Below are 22814 nucleotides of genomic sequence, written 5' to 3' on the forward strand. Positions count from 1 at the left end.
CCAGAGGTGAAAGTAGCATAGAATTCATCTAAGCTCAACAAATAAAACCAATAACTAAGAATACTCAACTAACAACAAACAGCTTAGAAAACCTTCAGACAATGATTTAATGATCCCACTGTGAGATATAATAATTTTCACATATTTTTTACTGAAGGTTTTTTTAAATTTATAATTCCATTAGCCATTAATTATAAAAAGCAATATAAAGTAAATTATTCTCTGCCTGTCAAGAGGGCAGGCTTGCTAGTGGAGGTTTAACTGGGGTCAATGGTAGAGAGATTGTTACTCTGGTGGTGGGATTGGTGTTGAAACATTAAATAACAGAAACGACTATATTAAGAACAACTTTGTAAAGCATAGTGTTTAAATCAATAAACTTTTTTTTTTTTTTTTTTTTTTTTTTTTTTTTTGGTTTTTGGGCCACACCCTGTGACGCTCAGGGGTTACTCCTGGCTATGCGCTCAGAAGTTGCTCCTGGCTTCTTGGGGGACCATATGGAGCACCGGGGGATCGAACCGCGGTCCGTCCTAGGTTAGCGCAGGCAAGGCAGGCACCTTACCTCCAGCGCCACCGCCCGGCCCCCAAATCAATAAACTTTTAAGATAAAATTATTCTAGGGTCTGGAGTGATAGTGGAAGGGCATTTGCTTTACACATGGCCAACTTGGGTTTGAGCCCCGGAATTCCAAATGGCCCCTGAGCACTACCAGGAGTGATTCCTAAGTGTAGAGCCAGGAGTAAGTCCTGAACACTGCCTGGTGTGGCCCCAAAACTAACAAAAAAGTCATTCTAAGTGAAGGGATCAGAGGCCTTAACCAAGCTCCTCTTCCTAACCTTGACCTTCTTCTCCTCATAGAATGCTTGAGGGACTAAGTAGTTTCAGGAATCAAGTTGGGGCTGGCTGTGTACAGACAAGTGCATTAATTTTTGTATAATTTCAAGTCTAGATTTGGGCAGCCATAAAGACCCACCTCAGCTATCCCAGCAGTGAGGGGGCCTGGCAGTGCTAAGGTGCCCTTGAGACTTCCAAGGGTATACCGGTTGGAACTAAGGGCCTTGCAAATGCTGGTTACACATTCTAGGCATACACCCAAGCACTTGAGCTGTCTCTCCAGCACCATAATTAGTTATTTCAAGGATTGTATGTGATGGAAACCTTAAGCTCCAAAACCAGGACCTGGAGAGATTCGGGTCTAGAAGCAAACACCGGTGCAGGAAATAATCCACAGTGAAAGGGAAAGTGGTATAAAAACAGGTTCAGAAACTCCAACACGAAAGCCAGGAACTCCAACACACAAGCCTTCTGCTCTTAAGAGGCAGGTAACTCTATAAGGGAAGACCAGAGAATGCAAGCGTTTTCTTAAGACCTGGGCTTTTTATTAGCAAGAACCAGACCACACCCTGGGGCGAAGAATGAATACTGAGTAAGCTGTAACCCAGTAACCCAACATCAGATCACACTGGGGTGAACATATACTGAGTAGGTTAGGACCCAGTTAATCCAACAATTGCATATTCATTTTCTATCTGTTTCAGGGCAGTGAACCTAAGAGCAGACCATCTCCAGATGAAATTACTTCTTCCATGACACAGGCCACGCAGGAAAAATTCCATCTCATGAGGCGGATGTCTCATAAGAATAATGTCTCTTAAACAAAGAAACTTTTAAACTTTCAAACAAAGAAACCAAGTGTGAAAATGATCAGAAAAATAAAATCTCTGGGGCTAGAGCAATAGCACAGCGGTAGAGAGTTTGCCTTGCAAGTGGCTGACCAGGATAGACTTGGGTTCGATCCCTGGCATTCCATATGGTCTCCAAGCCAGGAGTGATATCTGAGTGCATAGCCAGCAGTAACCCCTGAGCATCACCGGGTGTGGCCCCAAAACAAAACAAAAAACCCAAAATAACAACAACAACAACAAATATCTGGTGTACTGGGTCAGGGAAGATAACTCCAGGGCTAGGGGCACATGCCTTACATGACCAAGAATCTGAATCAGACATCTGGCACTGTGTGGCAACCTGCACACCAGGTATAACCTCGGGGGCTTCAACTCTGCTGGGCTTGAGCAGCACTGCAGCCCAGGCACAGGTACTGAATGACATGTCTCGCTGGTCGAATTTGACCAGGAGATGCCAGCTGATTCACTGGCTGATACTCAGAAAAAAAATTGTTCCAGGTTTTTACCCCATTTTTGGTGGACTCTTTTTTAGGCCACTCTGGCAGTGCTCAGATGCTATTCCTGACTCAGATGTCACTACTGGTGGTGCTTGGGGGACCCAGTGGGGTGACAAGGATTCAAACTGGGGTTGACGACATGCACCGCAAAAGCCTTAATTTCTATACTATCTCTTCAGGCTCCAAGGTAACCACTCTTTGTTTTTGAAGGGGCATAACCAGTGGTGCTCAGGTTTACTTCTGGCTCAATGCTCCTGGTGAGGCTAAGGAAATCGTATGTTTCCTGGGAGATGAACCCAAGTATATTGCATGCAAAGCAAACACGCTATGAGCATGTATCTCTCTGGCTCCTCTAAGGCAACTGTTCTTTCTATTTTTAAAATCTTTTTTATTTGAATCACCATGGGATAATTACAAAGTTGTTCATGACTGAGTTTTAATTATACAATGTTCAACACCCAGTCCTTCACAAGAGTACATTGCCCACCAATATCCCTAGTTTGCTTCCTTCCTCCCCCCTCAATTTCCCTCCCTTTTCTCCTTCTAAACATTGGTTTGCAATTTGTAAGACTTTACCTCTTTTCAGTGCCCAATTCTTGTCCAGAGTGATCATTTCCAACTATCACTGACATTGAGATCCCTTTTCTGCCCTAACTGCACTCCCCAGCTCTTCATGACAAGCTTCCTACCATGCACCTTTTGATCTTCATTTCTATTGTCTTTGGGTATTATTAGTGTACTATTTTTATATTCCACAAATGAGAATGATCATTCTATATCTATCCCTCTCCTTCAGACTCATTTCTCTCAATGTAATACTCTCCATAGCTATTCATATATAAGCAAATTTCTTAAAGTTTCTTTATCCATTCATATGTTCTTGGACACATGTTGCTTCCAGATTCTGACTACTGTGAATAATGCTACAATAAATATGGGAGTGTAGATGCTTTTTCTACATTGTGTTTTTGGGTCCCTAGGATATATTCCCAGGAGCGGTATTTCTAGGTCATATGGGAGATCAATTTCTAATTTATTTGAGGAATGTCCATATTTTTTCCACAAAGGCTGGACCAGTTTACATTCCCAGCAGAAGTGAATGAGAATACCTTCTTTCCTGCATCCACATCTGAACTGGTTGTTCTTATTCTTCTTGATGTGTGGCATTCTCTGTGGTGTGAGATGGTATTTCATTGTAGCACTGATTTGCATATCCTTGATGATTGATTAATGATATGGAGTATTTTTCATGTGCCTTTTGACCATCTATATTTCTTCTTTGAGGAAATGTCTGTCCATCTCTTTTTCCCGTTTATTTTTCTTCTCCCCATTTTTGATGGAATTGTGTTTTTTCTTATTAAGCTCTATTAGTGCCTATATATCTTAGATATTAATCCCTTTTCAGATTGAGTGAACAGTTTCTCTCATTCCATGGGCTGTTTTGTATTCTTGTTTGTATTTCTTTTGAGGTACAGAAGCTTCTTAATTTAAATGTAGATCTATTTGTTTATCTTAGCTTTTATTTGTTTAGTCAGTGGTATTTCAGCCTTGAATATACCTTTAGTTTAAGTGTCATAGAGTTCTGCCTATGATTTCTTACGGATTTAGTTCTGATATCAAAGTCCTTATTCCATTTTGATTTGACCTTTATGCATGGTGTCAGGAAGTTATCTGAGTTCAGTCTCTGAACATATGTGACCAAGTTTTCCAGCACCACTTGTTGAAGAGGCTTTCCTTGCCCCACTTCACATTGTTTGCTCTTTTATCAAAAATTAACCTTTCAAATATCAGGTAATTTTTCACAATATTCAGTTCTGTTTCCCTGATTTGAGAGTATGTCTTTATTCTAGTACTATGCCATTTAATTGCTACTGCTTTGTAATACAGTTTGAATTGGAGGAAAGTGATGACTCATCTTCTTTTTCCCAAGGATTACTTTAGCTATTCATAAAATTTAATTGTCCCATATAAATTTCAGAAGTGCTTGACCTATCTCTTTGAAAAATAATGAGTATGAAATGGCACTGAATCTTTACAATGGTTTGGAGAGTTGCCATTATAATGTTATTCCTCCAAACCATGAGTAGAGGTTTGTGTTTCCACATGTCCTCTCTTATTTCTTGAAATAGTGGGTTATAGTTTTTTTTGTATAGGTCTCTCACCCAAGGTACTTGATTTCTTCTCTGTAATGGAATTTTTTTAATGTCTCTTCTCTTTCATAATTTGCATATAGAAATCCATGGACCTTTGCATATTAATTTTGTAGTTGCTACTTTACTGTAGATATCTATTGTTTCTAAAGCTTTTTAGTGGAGTCTATTGGGTTTTCTAAATATAGCATCATCTCATTGGCAAATACTGAGAGCTTGAGTTCTTTCCTTCTTATCTGGATGCCCTTGATATATTTTTTCTTGCATAATTGCTATATTACTTGCTATAGCAAGTACCACAAGTAATATATTGAGTAACAGTGGTAAGAGTGGGCAACCTTGACTTGAGCTAGATCTTAGAGGAAAGACTTTTAACTTTTCCCCATTGAGTATAATGTTTGCCATAAATTTGTGATAAATGGTTTTGACTATATTGAGGATTGTTCTCTCAATTCCCATCTTGGTGAGTTTAACATAGATATTAGACCTTGTCAAATTCTTTCTCTGCATCTATTGATATGGTCTTTATTTTTGCTTTTATTGATATGGTGTATAATATATTGACTTGAATATGTTAAACGATATTTGCATCCCTGGAATGATTCCTACTTGGTCATGGTGCATGAACATTTTGATAAGCTGCTCTATTTCATTTGCTAATATTTTATTGAGAGTCTTTGCACCTGTGTTCATCAAGGCCTGTAATTTTTTTTTTCTGGGACACACTCAGCAGTGCTCAGAGATTACTCCTGGTTCTCTGCTCAGAAATTGTTCCTGGCAGCCATATGGGACCATATGGGATGTTAGGAATTAAACTCAGGTTCCATCCTGGGTCGGCTTCATGCTATCTCTCAGGTTCCAGGCCTGTAATTTTCTTTTCTTTTCTTTTCGTTTTTTTTTTTTTTTTTTAGTTTTTGGTTTTTGGTTCACACCCGGCAGTGCTCAGGGTTTACTCCTGGCTCAACACTCAGAAATTGCTGCTGGAAGGCTCAGGGGACCACATGGGATGCCGGGATTTGAACCACTGTCCTTCTGCATGCAAGGCAAATACCTTACCTCCATGCTATCTCTCCGGCCCCTGTAATTTTCTTTTTTGGTGGTTTCACTGTCTGCTTTTGGTATCAGAGTGACGTTAGCTTCTTAGAAACTGTTTGGGACTATTCTGTTTCTTCAATTTTCTGGAGGAGCTTGAAAAGGATTGGCAATAGGTCCGCTTTAAAGGTCTGAAATAATTCACTAGTGAAATGCATCTTGGCCTGAGCTTTTGTTTTGGGGATGCCTTTAGATTTACCATTTCAGTTTTCTGGATAGTGATAGGTCTATTCAGGTATTCCAGATTATCTTGATTGAAACTTGGCAGGTTATAGAGAGTCCTAGAATTTATTCATTTTTTCAAGGTTCTCTCATTTTGTGGCATAAATATTCTCAAAGTAGTCTCTGATTGATTATCTTTTGAATTTCTGTGGGGTCTGTTCTGACATCCCCCTTTCATTTATGATTTGGTTTATTAAGGTGAACTCTCATTTTTTGTGAGTCTTACTAATGGTATTTTAATCTTGTTTATTTGTTCAAAGAACCAATCTTGCTTTTATTGATCTTTTGGGTTGTTTTGGGGAATTCCCATTCATTAATTTCTGATCTAAGTTTTACTTGCTTTCAGCTCATTTTTTGGTCATTTTTTAATTTCTTCAACTGTGCCACTAAGTTATTTATGTAGGCCTCTTTTCCCTCATGATAAATGCTTGCAAAACTATAAAATTTCCCCTTAAAATGGTTTTTTCTGTGTCCCATGAATTCTGATAGCTTGTGTACTAATTCTCATTTGTTTAAAGGGAAGTTTGATTTCCTCTTTTATTTCATCTCTGACCCACTGGTTGTTTACCAATGAGGTGTTTAATTTCTAGTTGTTAAAATTATTTCTATTTCTGTATGTAATTCACTTCTAGTCTGAGAAGATAATTGATACAATTTATATCCTTTTGATTTTATGGGGGTATTTTTTGTGGCCCCACATGTGGTCTACCTTGAAGAATGTTCCATGTACACTGGAGAAGAATGCAGTCATCTTTTTGGTAGTGAAAAATCATATATATATTATATATATAATACTAGATATATATACTAGTAAATATGCTAAAATACATAGATATATATGTATATATGTATACATACATATATATACACATATATACATATATATATATACATATATATGTATATATATGTATATATATATATATACTAACTCCCTCTTTCATTTCTTTCTCTAAAGCCGGTAGGTGACAGAGCAGTGTTAAAGTTTCAATTACAATTGTATTGTTATTTATGTCTTTTTCAAGTCTATTAATAGCTGTTTTAAGTATTTTGCTGGCCACTGATTTGGTGCATATATGCTTATAACCTTTTTTTATTTTAACATGTATATTTACTTTGTCCTCGAGCCCCCAGATTGTAGTTCATTATAATATTTCTTACACAAAGCAATCCAAAGCCAAAAAAAATCTATGCAACTTCCTTAACATTAAAAGCTGTAGTATTGTTGATACAATTGATCATAATACAATAATTCATTAAGAATGAGTCAAAGGAGCACAGCAAAGACTGTGTTAGTATGGAAATTGTTTGCATAGGCCCAGCAAAATATAGGGGACATGGAAAGAAAAAGCCTTGGCCTAAATACAAGAAGATCTTACCCCTGAAGTTTTCTGGCATAAGACCAACTCTAGGCTTCAGGCATATTAGGTTGTACAACTCAAGTCATTGTCTGTAGTGCCAATACACTTTTATTTTTCACACAGTCACTGTTGTTGGTGCCAGGTTTCTGTAGCCAAGGATATCGGAATATGTCCATATCCTATATGAGAGTCAGGATGATGCAGAGCACCCTTTAGTTTCACTCACAATTAGAGGGTGATGCTGAGAGCTCAGTCTTTAAAGCAGGTTGTTATTGTTGTTAAGTTCTCTGGGTGTTAAAGGGAAGTCTCTGTTGAATAGGTTTATGCCAGCGCAGTGGTAGAATCTTCCCTGGTAGAGGATTGCATTCAGGTGATGTAGTACACAACCCTGGTTGTTTTGTAGATGGCATCCCTGGTTCAGGGGTAAATGGACAATGCCCAGGTCTTTATGACAATGCTCAGGGTATAAGGTCCTACTGCATTACAAGATTTGTGTGTTCCCATCTCTATAAGATAAGAACGTGTTTGTGTATAATTTCCCATTTTAACGTGCCTATGCAAAGGAAGAACAGTATCACATGGTGAGATTGGTGCCTATGGGGATGCTAGAACAAGTCCAACAATCCAATTGACTTGGTTCTTATATAAACGTTAAATGGAGGGACACTTCTACAAACTTCATTATTTACAAATAACAAAGGGATAAAAAGTGGGGAAAATAAACAATCTAACTTAAGACAGTGGACTCAATTGTCATCGTTTGTGGGAATTAACCAGAAACCTAGTATGGTAGCAACCACAGTTACACAATGAAGGAAGGAAGAGGCCAAGAGGCTGCTTAGAGTAAACAAGTAGGAACAGAGTACTGGCCTCTTCCCAGCCTGAGTGTCCATCCTCTCAATTTTATTTTGAATATATATGCTATCCCCACGCAAACTGGTCTCTTCTCAGCCTGAGAGTCCATCCTTCCATTTTTATTTTGAATATATATGGTACTCCCCCACACGGTTTTTAAAATGGAGACCAATGAGAAAAAAAAATACCAGTGAATGTCACGACATACACCAGTGCTGCATCGGCCCACCCTCCACCCCATGTGTCCCCCCCTTAGTGTGGGGAGAAAAAGGGGGAAAGACTGAGGACGACTACAGAGTCCACCTGAGCCGGCAACCAGGGAAGGCTTGGAATAAAGGAGAGAAATAGGGGAATGGCTGGGGGCCTGCCAAGCCTCCCAGCACCCCCCAAGCTAGGGAGTAGGCCTCCAGTATGGAGTGTCCCCTAACCCCATACCTAGAAAGAGCTAGCCTCCAGGATCAAGGAACCAAAAGCCAGATATCTGCCTGGCCTCTCCCCTTATAACCTTTTTGAGTTAGAATTTTATGTTGTCTGATATTAGTATGGCCACTCCAGCCTTTATAAGGGAGTTGTTTGCTTGAAGGATTGTCTTCCAATCTTTGACTTTAAGACTGAGTTTGTTGACTATTCAGAAGTGTTTCTTGCAGGCAGCAGAATGTTGGATTCAATTTTCTGATCCATTTGCCACTCTGTATCTTTTATTTGGTGCTTTTTTCCTCTTCCTTCCTTCCTTCCTTCCTTCCTTCCTTCTTTCCTTCCTTCCTTCCTTCTTTCCTTCTTTCCTTCTTTCCTTCCTTCCTTCCTCCCTCCCTCTTCTTTCTTTCTTTCTTTCTTTCTTTCTTTCTTTCTTTCTTTCTTTCTTTCTTTCTTTCTTTCTTTCTTTCTTTCTTTCTTTCTTTCTTTCTCTCTCTCTTTCTCTCTCTCTCTCTCTCTCTTTCTCTCTTTCTTTCTTTCTTTCTTTCTTTCTTTCTTTCTTTCTTTCTTTCTTTCTTTCTTTCTTTCTTTCTTTCTTTCTTTCTTTCTTTCTTTCTTTCTTTCTTTCTTTCTTTCTTTCTTTCTTTCTTTCTTTCTTTCTTTCTTTCTTTCTTTCTTTCTTTCTTTCTTGGCCACACCCAGTGATGTTAAGGCTATGTGCTCAGAAATCACTCCTAGCTTGGGGGACCATATGGAACACTGAGGATTAAACCCAGATCTATCCTGGGTCAGCCACATGCAAGACAAACACCCTACCACTGTGCTATTGCTCAGGCCCCTATGAAATTTTGTACCATCTTTTTCTAAGAGTTTGGTGGCTTTGTGGGGTTTGTTTAGTTATAAAGTGCCCCCTTCAGTACTTCTTTTAAAGTTCATTTTGAGTTGCAAAGTTTCTAAGTTGTTTATCCATGAAGTTGTGTATGCTGAAAGTCTGACTGGGTAAAGTATTATTGGTAAAGCATTGATTTCCTTGAGGGTTTTTTTTTTCCCCACTGTATCCCATCACTGAAAGACAATGATTCTTAACAAAACTTCATTCAGAGATCTTTGTCTGTTTGGGAATTTTAATGAATAATTTTGCACACCCCAATGAGATATTGGATGACTAGAAAAGTTTCAAGGAAGATGTTTTAAATTCAGACAAGATCTGGGACTGAAGAGATAGCATGGAGGTAGGGTATTTGCCTTGCATGCAGAAGGATGGTGATTCGAATCCTGATATCCTATCATGACTGCTGGGGGTGATTTCTGAGTGCAGAGCCAGGAGTAACCCCTGAGTGCTGCCAGGTGTTACCCCCCACCCCAAAACTTCAGACAAGATCATACTACCTTTAGGATCATACCTTTTGCTTTTATAGCTTTACAATAAGCTGGGAAACAAACCCAGGCTTGCTGATTTTACAACTGCAAAATTTCTCTCAGTGCCAAGTGACCATCTATTAAATATGTGCCCAAGGAATTCCTAGTAACGTTTGTATAGGAAGTGAAAAATATAGGATGAAGTCAGAGCCAGCTCTGCAGACCTGGGTGCTGAGGAAAGAGCATCTCTTATGCCAGGCTAGTTAGGTCCTAACTCACCATCACCAGTTGTGTATTCTAGAGAATGTATTTGATTGCCAGCATATACAGCCATAAGATGGATTCAATTCCACACACTTCACCATTCGGAGGAACATTATAAGAAATGACAGAAACAGGGGGCGGAGCGATAGCACAGCAGTAGGGCATTTGCCTTGCACTCGGCCAATTCTGGACGGACCTTGGTCCTATCCCCGGTGTCCTATATGATCCCCCGAGACAGGAGTGATTTCTGAGCACAGAGCCAGGAGTAACCCCTTATCATCACCGGGTGTGGCTCAAAAACAAAAGCAAAACAAACTAAAAATCTCAGACAATGATAAAAGAAATTTGAGGGAGATCTGGAATTTTTTTAAAGTATGAACTGCAGTTAACTTAAAAAATATAATAGATACATTAAGGTTATTTAATAGTTTTAAATAGTAGACTGGGTAGAAAAGGGGGGAACCAACATATTGCTTAGAATTTATTTTAAAGCACTTCACTGAAAAAAAGAAAAAAAGGTCTTTTCAACTCAGAAGAAGGCATCAGTTTAAAATAACATAGACTTATCAGAACGCAAATGTTTCCTTCACAAAAGCCTCACATGGTGTCAGAGGTCAGAGGACAAGGGCTGGGAAAGGCCAGCAGAGACCTTATCCAAGACTGGAATGTTGCAAACACCACCAACCCCCTTCCCGTGGATGCCTGAGACCTGGATTATGCCCAACCATACAAATACAGTATATATATGCTATGCGTTCTCCTATACGCATGTAATTAGGTAGTTCATTTGAACTTGGATACAGTTTAAGAGCAAGGAAAACAAAATGGAACAATATTACATTTTTCATTTTGCAATAAGCTCTTAAAACACCTTATTTTGGGGCCTGGGATTGTTAAAGTACTTACTTGCCTTGCACGCTGCCAATTCCCTGTTGCCACACAATGATCCCAATCCCCTCCACAGTGATCCCTGAGCCTTGGGTTAGGAATAAATCCTGAGCAGGGCCAGATGAGGCCAAAATCCACACCAAAGCTCCACCGTATTAAATATTCTTTCACACCACTGGTAACCCGAAACCGGAAAAGCACAAATGGAGCCAAAGAGTTACTAGCACTGATGAACCCATCTTCACTGCGGTTCCCTCTATCCAGAGGCCCTCGAAGGTCAAGTGTAGGCCTGGGTCCTCACACGGGAGTTTCAGATTAGCTTTGCCTTTCATGACTAAACGACCTGAAACCGAGTGAGTCGCCTTGAGAGCAGCCACGGGGTGACCTAAGGAAAAGCAGGACTCCAGCCGCTCACCCGTGCGCTGGGGCGAGGCGCGCGCTTTGCCATGGGCTGCGTGGTCACTCCCGGGGAGGACGAAGTGAACCAGGCGGGCTACAGGATTATGGAAAGTGATTCGGTTTAGAGCCGGAGCGGTGGCGCAAGCGGTAAGGCATCTGCCTTGCGCACGCTAACCTAGGACGGACCGCGGTTCGATCCCCGGGCTTCCCATATGGTCCCCCAAGCTAGAAGTGATTTCTGAGCGCATCGTTAGGAGTAACTCCTGAGCGTCACGGGGTGTGGCCCCAAAAAACAAAAACAAAACAATAAATTCGGTTTAAATACGATCCGGGAGGAGGCCTCTCATCTGGGATGGGCCCTGGGATAATCATCTTTGCGCCTCCTCTGACCCTACAGTCACAACTTGAACGTTTGCGCCAAGCGGCATTGGAGGGTTCCAGGACCCGCTGGCGGCGGTGCGGACGAGGGGAGCTGCAGCCCGGAGACGTGGCGGCTCTAGACGCCTCACAGGAGAGCATCGGACACCCCCCGGGCAGAAAGAAAGAGCTGGATGGCGAGTTCCCCGCCGCGCCCCAGCTCCGCTCTCTCCGGGGTGCTCGGTTTTCTTTCTCCAGAGCCGCAGACCCCAGAGCTGCGGTCCGAGGCTCTGCGCAGGGCGGACGGCAAAGAGGGGCCCTCGCCCGCCCCTTCTAACCAACCATCCCTGCGCCGTGGGCTCGTCACCGCGGTTGCTGCTCCAGGGACTCCCCAGAACTGCAGGGGCCGGGGTGGAGTGAGCGCCCCAACGCGAGTCCCGCCGCACCCCGGGGTCTAGTCTGCGGGGCGCGATCATTCCCGCTCCGGCTCCCGCTAGGGCCCTTGGCCGGGGGCGAACTGTGCGGCCGCGCTCCTCGGGCACGACCCGTCTTTGTCGAAGGCCGCGGAGACACCCCCTGTCCCAGATCCGGGGCGGCCCCCACCCTCCGTTCACCCCAGCACCGAGCCCTCCACCCCGTCCGGTGCTCAAAGTACCCAACTCCGCGGGTGCTCAAAGTACGCGCCGCCTTGGAGCCCCAGAAACCGCGCCCTGGCACCCGAGGACGACCCAGCGCGCCCCGAGGCTCCGGGACTCATTTGCACGCACGCTTTGGGCGAGAGTGGGGTCCCCCATACGCCCAGCCCAGGGATCGGGAGAGGGATGCTCCCTCGAGTAGAGGCCGAAAAAGGGGGCGCGGGCGGGGGGCGCTTACTTGGCAGCAGGACGGGGTCCCCGGCGCCCCTCTCCGCGTTCTGCGCAGACCCTCCGACCCACGGCGAGCGCTCCAGCTCCTCGGCAAGCTACGCGGGAGTCGTGCGGCAAAGTTCACCCGGACTTTTTAAGGGGAGTCGGCGGCAAACCCCACCCCGGCCCACCCCCTTCTCCGAAGGCGGCCCCCCGCTTGGCCCGGCCTCCTCCACCTTTTGTTGTAATTCGAGAGCGGCCGATCCCAAGGCAGAGGGGGCTCGGCAGGGCCTCCCGCCCCAAATTCCTCTTCCCTGGCTTTCCCGGACCCGCAGTCTGGGGGGCCGAGAAGGGGCTTTCCCGGAAAGGGAACCTTCCCCTCCGCCAGTTTAACCCTTTCCCTTCCTCGCCCACCCCTATCTGCATCTCTGAATCCATGCCCTCGCCCTGCAGGCCCAAAGCCGCAGCTGCTTATTAGATGCTCAATAAAAGTGCCAGCATGAACAAATTACAAACTTGTCCGCCAGGGCCGGCGAGGTGGCGCTAGAGGTAAGGTGTCTGTCTTGCAAGCGCTAGCCAAGGAAGGACCGCGGTTCGATCCCCCGATGTCTCATATGGTCGCCCCAAGCCAGGGGCAATTTCTGAGCGCTTAGCCAGGAGTACCCCTGAGCATCAAACGGTGTGGCCCGAAAAAAAGAAAACAAAAAAAGTAAAGAAAAGAAAAAAAGAAACTTGGTCCCCTTTGAGGGACCTTTTTCACTCCGACGCCTGAAACTCAGGGACGTCTTGCAGATGCTGATGGGGCACAACAACAACAACAACAACAACAACAACAACAAAAACCCCCAAAGCTCCCACTGGCTCTTCCAAGGCACGGAGAGCTTCCTGAGCCCCTGGAGAGCTCCAGAGCCTGGTCTATTGTTTCCAGAAATACCTGCCCAGGTATCAGGAGAGGCTCTAAAATGGGATTCCCGACAAACTGAGTGGAGCCTTAGTGGTCTCAGGATCAAGAGGACAGGGCTGCTTTCGGTGCATTTCTTCCTAAAGCAGAGCTTACATTAAAAGGTTCTGTTTGTTTTGAAGATAAAAGGCAAGCAGGAAAGGGATTGTCTATGTTTCCGCCTGTTGTTCCTTCCTGCAGAAATAGTTGGTATCATGCATATTGCTTCTGCAGAAGTTACTACAATACAGTGCAAAGGAGGTTTAGTGTTTGTTTCCCATTCAGTGTTCGGGGACCCTGCAGTGCTCGGATGGGACTGAGGTTTCAGATAAATCAAGCCTGCACTCAGCCGGGTGCTGACTCTTGAAGGAGTCAGATATTGTTATTTCAGCCAACTGATCAGGGCCAGTGAGCCTGCCCCTGAAAGCCTTGGTACCAGACTCCAGAGAAAGCATGGTAGTGGTTTCCTGCACAAAGCTCCGTTCTTCCAGAAACACACCTATGCCCTGCAAGCGTCCTCCACTTAGGATTTGTTCTGTCTATCAATTTGCCGTTGTTCCCTCTCCACAGGGCAGGGTTCTGAACTCTGGGGACAGTCAGGACAGCTAAGGCAGCCAACTCTGCAGAGAGACATCCCCGCTGGCTCTTGGGTCACACCATGGACGAACTGGAGTGGCTGTGTGGATCTTTTCTGCAGGGTTCCTCCGTGCAGATCCTCAGGGCTCCCTAAGCAAGGGCAAGGCCCCACCAGATGGGAGCTGAGCCTCTATAAGCAGGATGAATCTGTGGAGCTCTGTCAGGAGAGTCCCAAGTGAGCTAAGGACTCTGGACAGACTCCATCCTGAGGGCACTCCTACTTCAGTCTTCTCCCCCCCTCCCCCAAGCAAAGTCCCACTCCTGGGAGCTAGGAGTGACTCCAGGTCTCCCCTCCCAGGTCTTCCATCAGTCTTAGATTTGTGACTTTGCCACATTCCCTTAGTCCTCTGAAGGTCATGTGCATGGTTAAAGGTTTCCTACTCCTGTGGCGTTTGGAACTGTCAGTGTTTTACTGTGTTGGAGACTCTGAGAAATGATGTGGGATAAAATGGAATAGATGGGGCTGAAGAGACAGCAAAAAAGGGCTGGAGCTCTAGCTTCGCATCTGCAGGCCTAAATTCAATTCCCCAAGAACTTGTGGAAGCAACCTCCCAGCTCCAGCACCCCTGAATGTGACCCCCAGACAAATTATAGACACACACACACACACACACACACACACACACACACACGTCAAACTGGGAAAACTAGAGTAAAATCAGTGGATTGTACCATTGTGTCAAAGACAACATTCTAGCAGTGTTCTTGTTTCATAGTTTTGCAATATCTGAGGGAAACTGGGTTGTTTATTACAACTGCCTGTGAATCTACACTCACTCAAAGGTTAAACTTAATGTGCTATATATACTATTGATTTTTAATAATACACACCTGAAACATAGAATGTTATAATGCAGAGTATAAGCTTATATGTCACAGGCAACAAAACTAAAACACAAAATAGCCCAGAGGCTCCAGGGCCCTCAGAACCCTTCCTCAGGTTCTGGGCTTCCAGCTCCCTCTCAATTCTGCCTGTCACTCAGTCGCTCTCCTCTCCCAAGCAGTTCTCTGGGTCTTAGAACATGTCACACCCCATCTCATCTGTCCAGCAAGATCCAGCTCCTTGAGATCTCAGTCCACCATCAGTCTGAGCTCTGTACATGCTCATGGAATACCTGGAACTGAACTCTGTTCTCTTCATACCTTTTTCACTTCTAGTCTCTGGCCCTAAATATACCTTTAAATGGTTTTATCCTAGTTCAGTACTCAAGCTCTCATGTTATATGACATTGTGTCTCTTGATAGAACAAGTCACTTGCACCTTGGAAAAGTCACAGTAACTGAGAGTAACAGAGAATCTTCTCTGAGGTTCCTGGAAATTATTACAGATAAAAAGACCAAGGCTGAGAGGCAGCTGAATTTTTTAGTCTCAGTTGTACCAGTGGTTAAACTGGAGAAACAAGAGACCCTAGCCCTCCTGTGAGTACTAAAAAGTTGCCTTTAGATGCCCCCAAAAGCTCTAGGTATGATACGATGCCTCACTTGAAAGATCAAAGTTCAACACTTGTACAGAGCAATTCACAGACACACTTTTTGTTTGTTTGTTTGTTTGTTTGTTTTTGGGTCACACCTGGCAGCGCTCAGGGGTTACTCCTGGCTCTATGCCCAGAAATCGCTCCTGGCAGGCTTGGGGGACCATATGGGATGCCGGGATTCGGACCACCATCCTTCTGCATGTGAGGCAAATGCTCTACCTCCATGCTATCTCTCCAGCCCCTCACAGACACACTTTGGTTCAGCTGAACCAAAGACCTGGACTATCAGCTCTGAAAGACTGTGGACTGTGATCGGATGAATAACCACACGCTTTCTGCATCTGATGTTATATACATCCCTTCCCAGGTCCAAGAGTCACTGGTTAGATTCAGAGCCAGCCTTGCCTTCCAAGACTCGTTGCAGAGCGTGAGGCTCCATTCCTGCCTTGGGAGAAGTGCCCCTCTCAGAATGCTCCTGGGAGAAACTAGGGTGGAGGGCACCAACGGACACAAACCCTGAGCTGGCTCTTGCATTGGCATCAGCAGCAAGGTGTGGGCTGAAGGAGGTGGGCCTGCAGGAGCTGAGGAGACCTGCTTCACTTGGCCTTCACATGTCCTTCATTCTCGTTGTTCCAGACTGGTAACCTGAGTCCTAACAGCAGGAAGTGCAGCCCAAGCAAATGTTCTCCCATTTTGCCCCATAGAGCTCAAGGTGTGTGTGTGTGTGTGTGTGTGTGTGTGTGTGTGTGTGTGTGTGTGTGTGTGTGTGTGTGTGTGTGTGTGTGTGTGTGTAGTGGGTGTTGTATGGATGTCTATGAGCAAATGGAAAGCATGAGATAGAGAAATTAGGAGATGAAAAATTGAAGAAAAAGTGTTGAGAAGAGGTGGATAGTGGGGAAATCCCAGTGCTTGGGACTGAGGGGTGGCCCAAGCAATGGCTGGGAAGGAGAACAGGCACTCAGACAATAGCAGTAGATCCTCTTCTTCCTGGCCCCATTGCTCAGACCTTGCCTCTACTGTGCTGTGTGCTACTGGTTGTGTGTCACTATTTACACTCAATATGTTTTTTTCATAGGACTGTATCCTGCTTCTTATGCACAGAAAGTTCCTGCACATCCACCTCTATAGTCCCTGTGGTGATGTCATGGTCCACTGTGCTGGTGGGAATAAGTCAGACTGAACCAAAAGCCTATCAGGCACAATTGAAGTAGAAATCATTGGAATGGGTATTACTGAGGCTTAGCCCTGTTGATAAAAATGGAGAAGTCAGTAGTTCAAATCTATATAAAGGAAGAAGAGCCTCCTGCCTGTTCAATTAAAAGGGGATTCAAGTTCTAGAGAAAATAGTAATAGGGGTTAAATAGGCACCTTGCGGCAGCCAATGTAAGATCAATCCCCAACAGCATATATGATTCTCTGAATCCTGCCAGGAGTGATCACAAAGTACAGAGCTTGGAATAAGACCTCAGCACAATTGGGCATGGCAGAAACAAATTATTGTCCCCAGAAAGGTGGCTCTGAGAGAGAGAGAGACAGAGAGAGAGAGAGAGAGACAGAGAGAGAGAGAGAGACAGAGAGAGACAGAGACAGAGAGAGAGACAGAGAGAGAGAGAGAGAGAGCTCACACCCTGCATCACATGAGTCCCTGAGCACTGCAGGGCTGACTCAAATACAGATATGGGGGAGGGGGGGCTGAAGCAGTGGCACTAGGGATAAGGCATCTGCCTTGCAAGTGCTAGCCTAGGATGGACCGTGGTTAGATTCCCCGGTGTCCTATATGGTCCCCCCTAAGCCAGGAGCAATTTCTGAGCGCATAACCAGGAATGAGCCTCCCCCCAAAAAAGAAAAAAACGCCATAGATATGGGGGTAGCACTTAAACACACTAGTAGCAGTAGCTACACACACACACAGCAGTAGCACTGTTGGCTGAGTCCCCCAAACCAATAAAATGAAATGAGATAAATGGGAACTTAACAACCACACAATCAGAGAAATATTGGCTCGACCCTTTGGGATTTGGAATATATGTCAAGAGGTCAGGATGTGGTTGGGATCTGGGCCTGGGAGAGAAGGTCCTGCATCAGGTTGATCTGAGGAGTAACATATTGCATTTTCCCTGCATTGGCAAACATCAGGTCTCCTCTGAATTCAGGATGTCTCGTCCTACTTGGTTAGTTGACTTGGGGCCTTCAACTGGCTGTGGTCAGAATTTACAGCTGATTTTGTGCTCAGGAATCACACCTGACTGTGTTCTGCACCTTAACCCTGTTCTGTCTGACCACTTTTTTGTTTGTTTGTTTGTTTGTTTTTGGGCCACGCCTGGCGTTGCTCAAGGGTTACTCCTGGCTGTCTACTCAGAAATAGCTCCTGGCAGGCACGGGGGACCATATGGGACACCGGGATTCGGCTTTGGTCCTGGATCGGCTGCTTGCAAGGCAAACATGGCTGTGCTATCTAACGTTGAGGACACTTCGTTAAGGGAACAACTCTATTTCCTCTTAGGTGACAGTGTCCCCTGGTGGCTAAAATTCTTCAAAGCATCCAATGTTTGCATTCCAGAGTCAAGTTATAGGATTGCTATGAGCAAGAAGAGATGTAAAAGAATGCCTAGTTCAAACATCACCTTTACAGATATGGAATCATAAATCCATATATAATTCAGCCAGGCCCCTTGGTATGTCAACAGACACTCTTTTTTCCTTTGGTTTCAAGCCACACCCGGCAAGTCCAGGGGTTACTCGTAGCTCTGCTCAGAAATAGCTCCTAGCAGGCACTGGGGACTATATGAGATGCTGGGGATCGAATCTGGGTCATCCTGGGTTGGTCGTATTCCAAGCAAATGCCCTGCAGTGCTATAGCTCTGACCCCCTCTATAGCCACTCTTAAACTGTCTGGATTGAGGTCTTCTAACTCCTATAAACTTACACTTGGAGAAGCATGTGTGGTGAGTGATTAGGAGACTTACTTTTTCTCAGAAGATACACTTTTTTAAAAATCATTTTATTTAATTTTTTATTAAATGATTAGTTTTGGGGCCACACCCAGCAATGCTCAGGGGTTACCCTGGCTCTGCACTCAGGAATCGCTCTGGCAAGTTCTGGAGACCATATGGGATGCCAGGGATTGAACCAGATTCATCCTGTGTTGACTGCATGAAAGAGAAATGCCCTACCATTGTGCTATCTCTCCAGCCCCAGGAAACATACTTTTATATCTAAAAAGTTCAATTTAATAGGCCAAAGAGATAGTACAGGGGTTAAGACACTTGCATTGCAAGCAGCTGATCCTGGTTCCATCTTTGGCACCACTAAAAGTCCCCCACAAGCACCTGCCCCTTGAGCACAGAGCCAGGAATAATTCCTGAGTACAGCTGGTTGGGCCACAGCAACCTTCCCTCCCAAAATTAAATTTTCTTCAAACCCTCTACTTTCTGGTATGTAAAATTATTCTCTGTTTCATACTATGTACTAAACTGTCACTGTCCTTTCCTTTCTCTTTCCTCTTCTCGAGATTAATCATCATAGCTGTATCTCTGATGGACAAGATCTCTTCTCTAGAAATCTCAAAGTTTTTCATGGCTATTTCTAATAAAGAAAACAGGACAAGGCAGCCCTTTACCTTTTGCTAAGGAGAAGAAAACTAAGTTTAGGAAGGGAGGCCCAGTGTCTTCTGACTAACTGGTCCAGAGCCTGGTTGACCCCAAGATTACTTTCAGTACTTGTAGCCCAATTGGGGTCTGTTTGCTTTTTTGTCTTGTTCTGTTTTGTGAGGTGTACACCCAGTTATGCTCAGATTCTGGTTCTATGCCCAGGAGTTATTATGGCAGTGTTTGTGGGGGGCATATGCAATACTGGGGATTAAATGAGGTTGGCTACATTTAAGGAAAGTGCCTGCACAATATCTCCAGAACCTGTGGTTGGGGGTTGGCTCAGACTGACTTTGTGTCTTCCCAACATGGAAGATGGGCGAGGGTCGGTTCAGTCTTATGAGGCACTCACATTAAAGGATGCTTCTGGAATCACTGTGTCTGAAATCCTGTCATTAGAAATTAGTCCCTTGAAAGGATACACCCAGGAGTCTGTTAAAACTCAGAAACACTAGGATGTTAAAGCCAGTTATAAAAGGATAACAAACGTTTTGAGTTTGCTCCTGTGGAACTCTAGACAAGTCTAATATAAACTACAGTCACCCAGAAGTAGACCAGAAGTGGCCTGGGGCTAGAGGCTGCCTGAAAAGAATTTGAGAAACAATTCTGAATGTTTTCTTCTCTCTCTCTCTCTCTCTCTCTCTCTCTCTCTCTCTCTCTCTCTCTCTCTCTCTGAGAAATTTAATGGAAAGGAATTAATGAGGAGGAATAGAATACTGGACTAAGTTAACAAGTTAAAATAACCTGTTTCTTAGCTGCAGTGGTGTTTATATAGGCATATGTATTTTACAGAATGCATGAAAACAAACATTTAAAATGACTAAATTTTATCTTCTATTAATTACCTTATAATAAATTGCTTTGATATTGAATTATTTGACAAACCCCTGATATTTATGTGTTACTTACTTAATTAATTAATTTTTAGAAAGCAGTTAGCGAAGTGTAACACAGGATGATGTGTGGTCAGAGTACTATGGTGGGGCCATGTCAACTGTACAAGTCATTTAACCTCTCTAGGCCTTGGCTTTTTAAGCCGTAACATAGCAGATGCCTGATCCAAATATCTAATAACAGGAGAGAGGGTAAAAAGTTGAGGTATATATACACAGTAAAATATGATGCAGCCACAAGGATGGATGAAATTGTGTGGTTTGCATCATCTTGGATGGGACCAGATGTTAAGTAAATTAAGTAAAGAGGGAAAGGACAAATGTTGGTGGTACAAAACACAGCAAGACAAGGGAATGGAAGAAACTGAATGTGGCAGCCCTTGGCCCTTACGGAACTAGGAATGCCAAGTGGGTGCTGAGGTAGAATGGAACATCAGGACTGTGGTGGGGCATCTGGAGCTCTTTGGTGGAAGTGGAGTGAGGTGACTACATATATCAAAGCCATGTGAACACTGTTGTCCATGTGTGATCCAGAGAGCAGTGATCAGATATGAGGGCCAGGGGGACAGCTGGAGCTAAAGAGGGGTTGAGAGCTTCTGAAAGGGTAAGGACCAGATTGGCAGGCAAAGGCCAGCACAGCATAGTGGTGGGGTGCTGAGAACCAGAAAGAGACCTGGAAAATAGATGACTTCCTGCTGGAGGAAGAACCACAACATCTTGAGGACTCGGTGAGGGGACTGTGGAGGGAGGAGGGACTGGAACTGGGCACAGAGGTAAACCCAGAAATTTAGCCAAAACACAATCTGTACAGTGCCAGTTTCTGAAGACCAGCGTGGCCATGCTGGCCCAGGTGTCCTTCACTTCACTCCCACCATCTCTAGAGGGAAAGAGCAAAGTAGTTTTCAGCCTGCTCAGACACTGGCTATGCCAGCACTGACCACTTCTCTGAGAGGTGCTGCTAGAACAGGGTGGGGCAGGGGGTGCCAGACAAGAAGGAAGCTTTTCTGCAGCCTCAGGCTGGGCTGGCATCGGGTGGGGCCTGGTTTCAAAGCGCAGCTTCTCCCAGAAAGTATTTGAGAGGCCAGAGGCCTGTCCAGGTGGCTCTGGGTTGGCTGAGGACAGACTGACTCTGTTTCTTTTTTTAAGGCTCCTGTGTGGCCAACATAGCACAGCTCTTTGGGGAGGACAGCCGACTGTTCTTCCCACCAGCATCTCCATGTATGGGTGGGTTGGAGGGGGGCAGAACAGCCTGCAAGGATAGTCACTTTGCTTTAAACAGCCAGGGACAGCAGGAGAGACAGTACAGCAGGGAGGACTCTTGCTTTGCATGCGGCTGACCTGGTTTCTATTCCTGACACTGCATATGTTACCCTAAGCCCACCAGGAGCGACCCCTGAATATAGAATCGAAAACAAGCCCTGAGCACAATTGGTTGAGGTGTCCCATACCACCATACCTCCAAAATAAAGCCAGAAGATGGAGGGGAGGGGCAGTTTGAGAGCAACCAGTCTCCAAATCCTACAGGGGTCTCAAACTCAATTTACCTGAGGGCCGCAGGAGGCAAAGTCGGGGTGATCCTTGAGTGTAAAGTCAGTAGTAAGCCTTGAACATTGGGGGGTGTGACCCAAACAACTAAAACAAAACAAAACAAAACAAAACAAAACAAGATCCCTCTAGGGCAGGGCCACAAAATGTTGTACGGAGGGCCGCAAACGGCCTGCGGGCCGCGAGTTTGAGACCCCTGTCCTAGAATGTAGATCAGTCACCAAAAAATAGCAGAAAAATGGCCACAAATAGAATTGTGTGCCTGTGTTTTCCCCAACCCCACTATGGTAGCATTTGGGACATGGGTTATGGGAAGTGACACGGTGCTAAGTGAATCCTGGAACCCTAAGGATGAGATTCTTGGGGCCCAACAGAAAGAACAAACCTCTCTCAGCTCAGTGCAGGAGCAGGAGAGGGCCCCCAGAACCAACCCACCTCGGCTGTCCAGTCTCACCCCTCAGGAATAGAGCCTAGGTCAGTTGATCTAAGGGTTTGTCTTTGCAGCCTGAGATGACAGACACTCTTGTGAGGTTCGTTCACAGGCCTCAGCCCATGACCATGATGACTGTGTGACATCCTCTTGGCTTCTCAGGACCCTGGAACTCTTCCCTGTGCCCTTCCTTATGCAGTCTCCTTTCTTTACTTCACTGAATCCCATAGAGTGCAGATGAGGCCCCTCAGACAAGGGTGAAAAGTGGCCCAGCAGCTCCCTCACTGTCCAGCTCTGTCTTGTGTGACAGCTGCCCCCAGCCCCAGTCTAGTAGACTTCTCTGGGTCAGGTCTGGGACCTGAGGTGCCCCCGCCCAAGACCTCTTCAGGGAATTCATAAGGTCATACACTCTTCATAATAACACTGAGACCTTATTTCCCTTATATTCCCATTCTCCGTAGTTGGACATGAGCCATGCACTGCCAAGTCACTTCCTCCACTAGGCCACATCTGGGAACTCAGCACCATCATGAGTCTGGGATTCTTCCGTCTCCTTAGGAAATAAGGGGCTGATCCAGAACACAAAGATTCTTCCTTGCCTGAAAAATGGCAATGTTCTCTTTTCTCTGAATCTCCATGTTCTTTTAGACTAAAAAATAATTACCTCTTCCTCCCGGCTTCACAGAGCCATTGAGGAGGTGAGAAATTAAGTGTGAATGTGCTTTCAGGAAGGGAAAAATCCCAGTTGCACTTACTAGCTGGGGCATGAGGATAGGAGCCACGCGGGCAAGGAAAACTGGCAATAGGCCCAGTAGTGAGAGCAGCCCAGCTGCAAGCCTGGTCAGTTGCTAGGAGACAGA

The sequence above is a fragment of the Suncus etruscus genome, chromosome 3 (genome assembly GCF_024139225.1).
Source record: "Suncus etruscus isolate mSunEtr1 chromosome 3, mSunEtr1.pri.cur, whole genome shotgun sequence".
In the NCBI taxonomy this organism is placed as follows: Eukaryota; Metazoa; Chordata; class Mammalia; order Eulipotyphla; family Soricidae; genus Suncus; species Suncus etruscus.